The sequence below is a fragment of the Eptatretus burgeri genome, chromosome 7 (genome assembly GCF_056783735.1).
Source record: "Eptatretus burgeri isolate ZD-2024b chromosome 7, Ebu_testis_v1, whole genome shotgun sequence".
Lineage (NCBI taxonomy): Eukaryota > Metazoa > Chordata > Myxini > Myxiniformes > Myxinidae > Eptatretus > Eptatretus burgeri.
In genome coordinates this window covers 21,961,604-21,971,450 of record NC_140967.1, presented here as the reverse complement: position 1 = coordinate 21,971,450, position 9,847 = coordinate 21,961,604, and the positions used below count along the sequence as shown (strand labels likewise).

Here is a 9,847-nt window from a genome sequence, read left to right as displayed (position 1 = left end):
TGTCTAAAGTCTCCGCAAAGATGACTGCATCATCTGCAAAGTCAAGGTCCGAGATCTTGACATTCCCAAATGACGCACCGCAACTTGATCTTTCCGACATCCTCCCTAGAATCCAGTCCATACAAGTGCTGAAAAGTGTGGGGGCAAGTACACATCCCTGACGAACTCCAGTAACAACTGGAAATAAGTCAGAGATGGTACCACCACACTTCACAGCACTCTCAGTACCAGAGTAGAGTTCAGACATCAGATCGATCAGTTTTGGTGGCACCCCACGAAGACCAAGAATCCTCCAGAGGACATCCCGATTCACTGAATCGAACGCTTTACAGAGATAAACATAGGCTGCAAGCAGCCCTTGCCGAAACTCTCGTCTGCGTTCGGTGAGGACACTAAGTGCAAGGATACGGTCAATCGTTGACCTCTTTGGTGTAAAGCCTGACTGCTCTGGATGCTGGTGCTCAAGCAGATGGTGGCGAACCCTATCGAGAATTATCCGAGCAAAGACCTTGCCCGGCACTGAGAGCAGCGTCACCCCTCGGTAGTTGTTGCAGTCTTGGCGATCACCCTTCCCTTTCCAGAGAGGGACAACAAGGCCCCTCTTCCAGTCAGTTGGGATGATGCCTGTGTTCCAGGCAGAGCACAAAACTGCATGCAACGACACGAGTGCAGCATTTCCACCAGCCTTGAGAAGTTCGGCATGGATGCCACAGATCCCTGGAGCTTTGCCCCGTTTCAACTGGTTCACCGCAGCCCGTGTTTCCACAAGCGTAGGTGGACCACAGTTGATTCGAGGGTCAGCAACAGGGATTGTAATACCCTTGACGTCCAACTCGACAGTTGGGGGATCAGCCTGGTACAACCGCTCAAAGTAACCGGCCCAGCGGGCCTTCACTTCAGACTCCTCTGTCAAGAGCCTACCACTCTCTGCTCGAACTGTAGTGCTCCGATATGTAGTGCTCCGAGGGATGGGCTTGGATGAACGTAATGCGCGAATTCCCCTGTAAGCGGGACGAGAATCACCTGTCCACAGGTGATGCTCTACCCCCTCACAGATTCCTCGCACATAGACCTCCTTGTCCACCCTCAGTGCACGTACAGTTTTACGCCTCAGCTCCCCAAACAGCTCAGCTCTGCCATTCAGCCTGGCCCTGCGACTCTGGTCAATGGTATCCAGTGTCCCTTGAGAGACAAAATTCTTCTTTGCCCTGCGGTGAGCTCCAAGGCATCCACCGGCAACATCAAGGACGGTGGTCTTGAAGGCGCTCCACAACTCTTCAGGACCCCCCAAAGCACCCAGACCCCCCAAGTGTCCACTCAGCCTGTTCGCAAACTCCTCAGCTACTCTCTCATCCCTGAGCTTGGCAACATCCAGTCTCAGCTGGGATGGTACCATTCTCCAGGATTTAAAGTGCAGCTTTAGAGTTGCTACAACAAGCCTGTGGTCAGTATTGAGGAATTGAGCACTCCGGTAGACCCTGCAGTTCTGGATCATCCTCCAACGACCGTCAATGAGGACATGGTCAATCTCCTTTGCCACACCGCCAGCGTTGGAATACCAAGTCCAGCGATGAGCTTGTGGGCGCTGAAACCATGAACCAGCCACCCTAAGTCCATGACTTCTTGCAAAGTCAAGGAACTTAGTGCTATTCTGGTTCATAGTTCCTGACCCATGGGGACCAACACACACCTCATAACCGTCCCTTTCAGTTCCAGTCGATGCATTGAAATCCCCCAAGACTAGAAGTGTATCTCGTCTGGGGCACTGATCAACCACAGACTCGAGTGTGGCGTAGAATGCATCCTTCACGGTGAGATCACTCGCCTCAGTCGGAGCATAAACAGAGACCAGGGAAATGACACCTAAGGAGTGACGAATCCTTAATCTCATAATACGCTCGTTGACCGGTGATACCTCAATTATCATTGGGGTCAGCTTATTGGACACAGCTACAGCAACTCCTTGGGTATGGTAACCATCAGAGCGACCAGACCAATAGTAGGTGTAACCACCCACCATTATCTCGCCGCAATCCGGTCTCCGAACCTCAGAGAGAGCTGCAATCCCGATGTCCAAACGCTTGAGCTCAGATGATAACAGAGACAGGTGATCATCCTCTCTTAGGGATAGGACATTCCAGGCACCCACCCGAAGGGACCGCCTCAGGTTAACCCAAGGAGACCGCCGTCTGGTGGACGACACCTCAGCACCACTCCGACACACTCTCCCGCAATCTGACCCAGGGATGTTACCCCGTGGTTTCCCTCCTATCAAAGATTGGGGGTCCCGAAGGCTTTGCCCCAATCCCGTCATCCGGTGAGCTGCCCTGCGAAGGGAAGCTGCACAGGAGGTACTCCCACGGAGTGGGTTTTCAGATTTTTTTGCGTTTTTGCGTTTTGCGGAATGAAGGGTTTTTTCGGTGGCCGGAGTGCAAATCCTGCCACCAACCTCCTAATAAGAAGTGACCCAACTGCAGGAGGACGTCCGCAGACACAGTTGGGCACTAGATATGGATGGCCGTTGGCTCACAAGGAGCTCCTCCGCCCTCCACCTGAAGAGAGCTGGGACCACAGTATCAAAGAAAACCATAAGTAACACACTATGCCGTCATGGATTAAAATCCTGCAGTGCACGCAAGGTCCCTATCCTCAAGCCAGCGCATGTCCAGGCCTGTCTGAAGTTTGCCAATGACCATCTGGATGATCCAGAGGAGGAATGGGAGAAGGTCATGTGGTCTGATGAGACCAAAATAGAGCTTTTTGGTTTAAACTCCACTCGCCGTGTTTGGAGGAAGAAGAAGGATGAGTACAACCCCAAGAACACCATCCCAACCGTGAAGCATGGAGGTGGAAACATCATTCTTTGGGGATGCTTTTCTGCAAAGGGGACAGGACGACTGCACCGTATTGAGGGGAGGATGGATGGGGCCATGTATCGTGAGATCTTGGACAACAACCTCCTTCCCTCAACAAGAGCATTGAAGATGGGGCGTGGCTGGGTCTTCCAGCATGACAACGACCTGAAACACACAGCCAGGGCAACTAAGGAGTGGCTCCGTAAGAAGCATCTCAAGGTCCTGGAGTGGCCAAGCCAGTCACCAGACCTGAACCCAATAGAAAATCTTTGGAGGGAGCTGAAAGTCTGTGTTGCCCAGCAACAGCCCCGAAACCTGAAGGATCTGGATAAGATCTGTATGGAGGAGTGGGCCAAAATCCCTGCTGCAGTCTGTGCAAACCTGGTTAAGAACTACAGGAAACTTCTGATCTCTGTAATTGCAAACAAAGGTTTCTGTACCAAATATTAAGTTCTGTTTTTCTGATGTATCAAATACTTATTTCATGCAATAAAATGCAAATTAATTATTTTTTAAAATCATGCAATGTCATTTTCAGGATTTATGTTTTAGATTCCGTCTTTCACAGTTGAAGTGTACCTGTGATACAAATTACAGACCTCTACGTGCTTTGTTAGTGGGAAAACCTGCAAAATCGGCAGTGTATCAAATACTTGTTCTCCCCACTGTATATATATGCGAATTAGCATCCAGGCAAAGGACAGTTGAGCCTATCATGATTATGCCGGATTCCCAACTCAGCACTTCCCACCAGTTTGTAGGTGAAGCTGATCAATTCCAGCAGGAAACTTGACAAAAGCAACAGCACACAGTAGTGTACACTTTTCAAAAGACATTGCTGAATGTAAATGTGTAAATGTAGATGGAACGGCAGGTCTTACTGCCTGATTTGAAGGATGGCACTCTCAAAGAAATACAAGGAACTTGAGCACAGGAGACCATTTCGCCCATCAAGTCTGCACTCTATCGATGCCACATGAATTTAATCAGTTAGTTTATCTACTTAATTTCACTTGGGGGGGGTGAGAGTAGGAGAGAAGAGGAAGAGTGGGAAGACAGTGGAGCAGGTGTGGGCATGGTCGGCAGAAGGACATTACCAGAGTGGTTTTTTTTTTTTTGGAGAGGTGGAGAGGTGGAGATGCAGGCGCACTTTGGAGAGACAAACAAGAACAGTGCATGCACTTTTTTAACGAGACCCTCCCGTAGGCATCGCAATCAATCCACATTTTCCCATTACCAATCCATACCAAAACTACCTGCCAGTCCTGCCAATATTCCTGTACCCCAACTCTAACTCCTCTATCTCCAATGCTTCTCGGTACCCATCAAATTGCAGTTTAAACTTATGTACCGTTTCTGATGCCACCACCTTTCCAGGGAGACCATTCCGTGAATCAAGTAATTTCTAAGTGAAAGACCCCCACCGTATTACAGTCATAAGTCTCTTCACTTGAGGACTGTGTTGACTTCCTTTGTTGACTCCTCGAAGACTTCGTTTGTCTGCAGCACACGGCTGCGGGGTAGCATAATTGGCTTTGGTCATGCCACTGATGCAATGCCCTCTGCTGATTAGGGCAGGAACTTCGAATTTGGTCATGGTGCCGGCAATAGCTCAGCTTCTCTTAAGAGAAGAACATCACGGGATCTTTGAAACAATAACGTCCACCAACGAATGCTGGCAAATGGGAAACCCCTTTAACGACCATACGAGGGACGACATACATTGTGTAATCGCCTTGCCTGTGAAACACCAGGATGATAGTTTAGAGCTGGCTCGGGATTCAAACCCAGGCAAGACAGCTTTGAGGCGAGTGTGTGTACCTCTAGGCCAACCTGTCAGCACCTCCATTAAACGGAAAAAAAAAAAACTCTAAATTGCATTTGTTTTGTGATACCCTTCATCACCTCAAACATCTATATCAGATGACGTTGTATTTACCTTTCTTATTGTTGCTCGGACATCAACAATGGAAGCAGAAACAATTGAAGCGGTGGCCAACGACGCCGGAGAACTATCACCCTCCTTCATGAACTGATGACAAGCATCACACCAGTTACTAATCAGAATTACTTAAACGTTCATCCTTCAGGGATCCCAAATTAACCACAACGTTGGCACAGGAAAATTACGGGATCATGAGAAACACGGGCTCGTCATCATTTGTTTTTAACACAAGACAATGTTTAATCAAATCCGAAACAAAGACAAAAACTAGACAATAAAACTACCCTTGCTAAATGCCCACATGCACAACAACAAAAAAACAGACAGAGGGAGAATTTAGCAAGAGATTAAACTAAGGCTGTGACAGGACTCGAGCATGGAGCCAGTGGAACGGACCAGAGCCACAGAACAGGACACAGACGGAAGAGCACGTGGAGCAGTCCAAGTGCTGCAGGAGCAATGGGAGTGCAAAGATGTGCCAGCAAAGAAGTGGAAGGCCAGAAAAAAAAACAAAAAAAAAAAAACACAACCTCAGGGTCGAGTTGGGTCTTCTAGCAGCGTTGGGTCTCATTTCAGAACGGGATGCACCCTCTTACAACCTGCTCATCTCCTCCCCTTTGCAGCGATAGAGGGGAACCGATACAAAATATGGGGGGAGGGGTTGCATCAACCCCCCTCCCCCCCCAGCGGCTATTTTTTTTACCCAGCCACAACCAAATTCGACAAGGGGATGGGGAGGTGGTGCAAAAGACATCTTAGCCCATGTAGTTTACATTAGACGAGGAAGCGCATCCCCGTGGGGGGGTGGCACATGAAAAACAACATAACCCAATCACACACATTTATCACACGTTCAGAAGGTTCTTAGGATCTACACGAACACAACCAATGGTTAGGGCCTTATCTAACTAGGTTGTCGCCCCTATCCGACAAAACGTAACAGTTTAATGAATAAAGCCCTGGCTCCAAGCCCAAGAACCAATGTTGTCACTTCATGCTGTGTGTGTGTGTGGTCGTATGGCAGCTTAGCTGCCGAGGTAGCTATCATTTCTTGAAGCGTGACTGTGTCGCTGATGCAGTGCCCTTCTACCAGTACACACACTGGAACTCGTACTCATTTCGCCGACCTCAGAAGGATGACAGGTTGAGTCAACCCCCTGGTGTATTAATTCAGCGGCCGACGGGGCTTGAACTCAAGACTCTAGGATCCCAAGCCACCACCCTTACCATTGAGCCAACACCAGGCTCACTTCATGCTGAACGCTCTCCACGGCAGCGAGGACCTTCGTCGGATGTGGTGACCAGAACTGTACATAACTGCAACATTCTAGATGAGGCCTCACTGGATTCCCATACGGTGTTCACACACTACCTCAGATGCAGAGAGAGCTCCGTGCAGACATTTTGTCAGAGTAGCCTGCTGTTGCCTCAGTGGTTAGGGTGGCGGCTTGGGATCCAAAAGGTCCTGAGTTCAAGCCCCGTTGGCCGCTTGAATTAATACACCAGGAGGTTGACTCAGCCTGTCATCCTTCCGAGGTCGGTGAAATGAGTACCAGTGCACTGGTAAGGGGGACACTGCATCAGCGGCACAGCCGCGTCCCAACCAATGATGCAACCAGCAGCCATAGGTTGCACTCGATAGAGAGAGAGAGAGAGTGGTTAGAGTGGCAGCCAAGGATCCGAGGGTCCTGAGTTCAAGCCTCCTCGGCCGCTGAATTAATACACCAGGAGGTTGACTCAGCCTGTCATCCTTCCGAGGTCGGTGAAATGAGTACCAGTGTACTGGTAAGGGGGACACTGCATCAGCGACACAGTGGCGCTTCAAGAAATGATAGCTACCCCGGCAGCTAAGCTGCCATACGACCACCACCACTTCGCCAGAAAGTTATCTTTCTTTTGTGGTTGAAGTCCAACTGCATTTGGATTGGGTATCGATCGCAAACAAGACCAAAAAGGACAACGTACTTTAAAACGAGCTATCCAACACGGGCCCACCATGGTGTCGGCTTAAATAATACCCTTTTCTGAAGGTACCAACGGGACTAGACTCGACGAACGCGAGCGAACAAGATAGCCTGCTTAACGTTCCTACCTGGCCGATTTAATTCCCGTCAAATCCGTTAAAACGAGAAAACATTTCAGTGTCGCAGCTCATACACGGGTCACAAGCGCAAAGCGATTCCAAAATGGACGACGGATTTTAAAAGCAGGAGAAAAAAAAAAAACGAAACGGATTTTAAAAGTAGGAAAAAACGAAATGGATTTTTCAAAACGGTGAAAATGAGCTTTCGTTGCCCGTCGGCGACACACGATGAGAGGGAAGAATCGTAAGATCTCCTCACCGTGGACAAAACGCTCGAGCGCGTCAATCCTGTCAGGACAAATCGGGGCACAGCGTTTCTCGCGGATTGTGTTCTCCACAGGAAGGTGGAGCCACTTCCACGGAGGAACAAAAAGTGAGGAAAAGGAATTAAAAAAAAATAGCGAAACACAGAAATTCAATTGCAACGAGAAGACGAACACACATCGCGCCATTTGAATGCTCAAGAGAATAAAAAAAAAATTTTTTAATTACATTAATGTTGATATATATATATATATATATATATATATATATATATATATATATATATATATATATATATATATATATATATATATATATATATCGTTGCGTCTCTTGTTTTGGATGTACATTCAAAGAATAATGTTTCGAGACGCATTTCGATAAAGGGAAGTTCATAGTTTAAATCAGCGATTGAAAGTTTATTAATAAAGGGATAAAATTATATAACGTGATAACACCAGTTGAGCTATTATTAAGCGAAAATACACCTCAACTCCTAAATCAAAAATTAATGCGCTGGGAGACAACACAAACAAGACGTGACAGAAAGTGGATGACGAGGGGACAGAAGAGGTTAATTATAATCAAACTGCCAGTGTTGATAAGCGATTAGACGATATATTGGAAATAGACACTCAATATGCGACGTCTTATCGAATAGAACATTTCAGGTGAAGGTTGGTCTGAGCCTCTCCTCTTCGTTTCATTCTGAAAAGGGCATTCCCCAGCGAAGCTGCTTAAGCCCAACACTCTTTAGTATTATGATAAATGATGTTGCCTCCATCCACAAGCTCCATAGCAAGTTATTCCTGTTTGCTGACGACATTGCTATGTGGATTTGGTGTAAAAATCTGGCTATTTTAAGTAAAAAACTCCAGGGCGAGATCCGGCTCGTGGAGAAATGGGCCGAAGACTGGTTTTAAACTATCAGCTGATAAGTCCAAGTTTATCATATTTTCCCGTAAGAAGAAAACGGATGATACAGCAATGGTAATTAATGGTACTTGCATCCATCCATCTCGAGTGGTGTCTTTCTTAGGAGTCACCTTCGATAAGGGACTCACCTGGACCCCGGAGGTGAAGGAGCTGATAGGTAAATGTGCCAAAGGCATAAATTTATTACGTTGTCTCTCTGGAACAGAGTGGGGAGCACATCGTGACAGTCTTCTCATGATGTACAAAGCTAAAATTCCTTCCCACCTGGATTACGGATTCCTGGCTTTCAGTGATATGGCCAAGAGCAACCGAAAAAAACTTGAGACTGTCCAGTCAAAAGCCCTTCGTGTATGTTTCGGTGCTTTTACTGGCACTCCAGTGTCTGCCCTTCTGGTGGAAATACGTGAGATGCCCTTGTCCCTTCGCTGGGAGATGCTGAGAATGAAATATTGGGCTAGATCCATCTTTTCTGGGGACAGCCATCCTGGCAAATCCTTCTTTGAAAATTGTTGGGAATACCTGAAGTTAGACAACAACTCCGCTTCCTTGCCTCTTGGCCTGGCCTGTATCAAGTTAGCCAAGGAAATGAAGCTGGACTCCCTTTCAGTCAGCCCCCAACATAAAGTCCCCACTTGGCCCCCCTGGACACTCGAACCCCTCCGTCTCCGCATGGATCTCTGGGGTAAATGGATTCAGTTAATCCTGTGGTAAAGCGTAACCTGGCTATGGAGTTTATAAATACAAGTTGGAGTCAATCTTTGCATATATATATATATATATATATATATATATATATATATATATATATATATATATATATATATATATATATATATATGTGGATGGGTCCAAAGAACCCTCTCTAGGAAGGACAGCGGCGGTTATATGTATCCCCGATGTCCGTGTGGTCAGGGCTTTTCGGTTAACCAATCATCTTTCAGTTTTCTCCACGGAACTATTTGTAATCGTCCGAGCTATGGATGGATAATCGAGTTCAATCCTCTTAGTGCAGTTATCCTCTCGGACTCACTTTGGGCATTACAGGTGCTGGAATCCTTACAGGTGGCTGCAGGTATGACTTGGTCCTCGAACCTTGGCACTTGTGTAACATCATGAACTGGAGGGGTCTGGTGGTGGATTTGTGCTGGATCCCTGCTCATGTGGGCATCGGGGGGAATGAGGCCAGTGACCTTGCGGCAAAGCAGGCCCTCAGAATAGACAATGTCACCCAAATCCCCTTGGGACCTTCAGAAATCATTAGTCTGGTCAAGGACCGTATTGTGGGAAAATGGCAATGTCAGTGGGACTCCTGCACGAAGGGAAGATTTTTTCACAAGGTGTAGTCGGAGGTGGTTCCGCTGGTCGAGCTCCCCAGGCTCTCCCAGAGGGACCAGGTTGTGCTTTGTAGAATAAGACTCGGGCACTGTCGCTTAAATTCATCCCTCCATAGAATTGGATGTCACCCAACGGGGTTCTGTGATGTGTGCAGAAAACCTGAAGATTTAAACCACTTATTTCTAAATTGCCCTTTCTATGGGGAATCGAGGCAGCGACTTGTACGGTGTATAAGAGTTATGGGAATGAGGGTGTTGGACCAACAGGTGATGCTGCGGCGGATGAACTGGAAGCACCCTCAACTCTGTTAGGCGGTATTAAAATTCCTGAAGGAATGTGGGAGACCTATTTAAAATGTATCTGCCTTTGAAGTGCTCTGGCTGTAGGCGGTTTTGATCAGATTCTGGTGCGTGGCGTGGATAGAGCCTC

At 47.4% G+C, this 9,847-nt stretch overlaps 1 protein-coding gene across 8 annotated transcripts in view; it reads right to left on the bottom strand.

Annotated features, from left to right (window-relative positions):
- LOC147022815 (uncharacterized) overlaps positions 1 to 7,360 on the bottom strand; it is a 49,330-nt gene extending 41,970 nt beyond the window's left edge. For 2 of the 8 annotated variants that reach the window (XM_085887681.1, XM_085887678.1), the window contains exons 1-2: positions 6,893 to 7,089; positions 4,795 to 4,887 (exon numbers count right to left, since the gene is read on the bottom strand). The gene's annotated coding sequence lies outside the window, so the exon portion shown is untranslated. Of the gene's footprint in view, positions 1 to 4,794; positions 4,888 to 6,892; positions 7,096 to 7,142 lie in introns of those variants that run through there. The other 6 variants (XM_085887677.1, XM_085887683.1, XM_085887679.1 and 3 more) reach the window with 5 other exon arrangements.
- Positions 7,361 to 9,847: the final 2,487 nt, after the last annotated feature.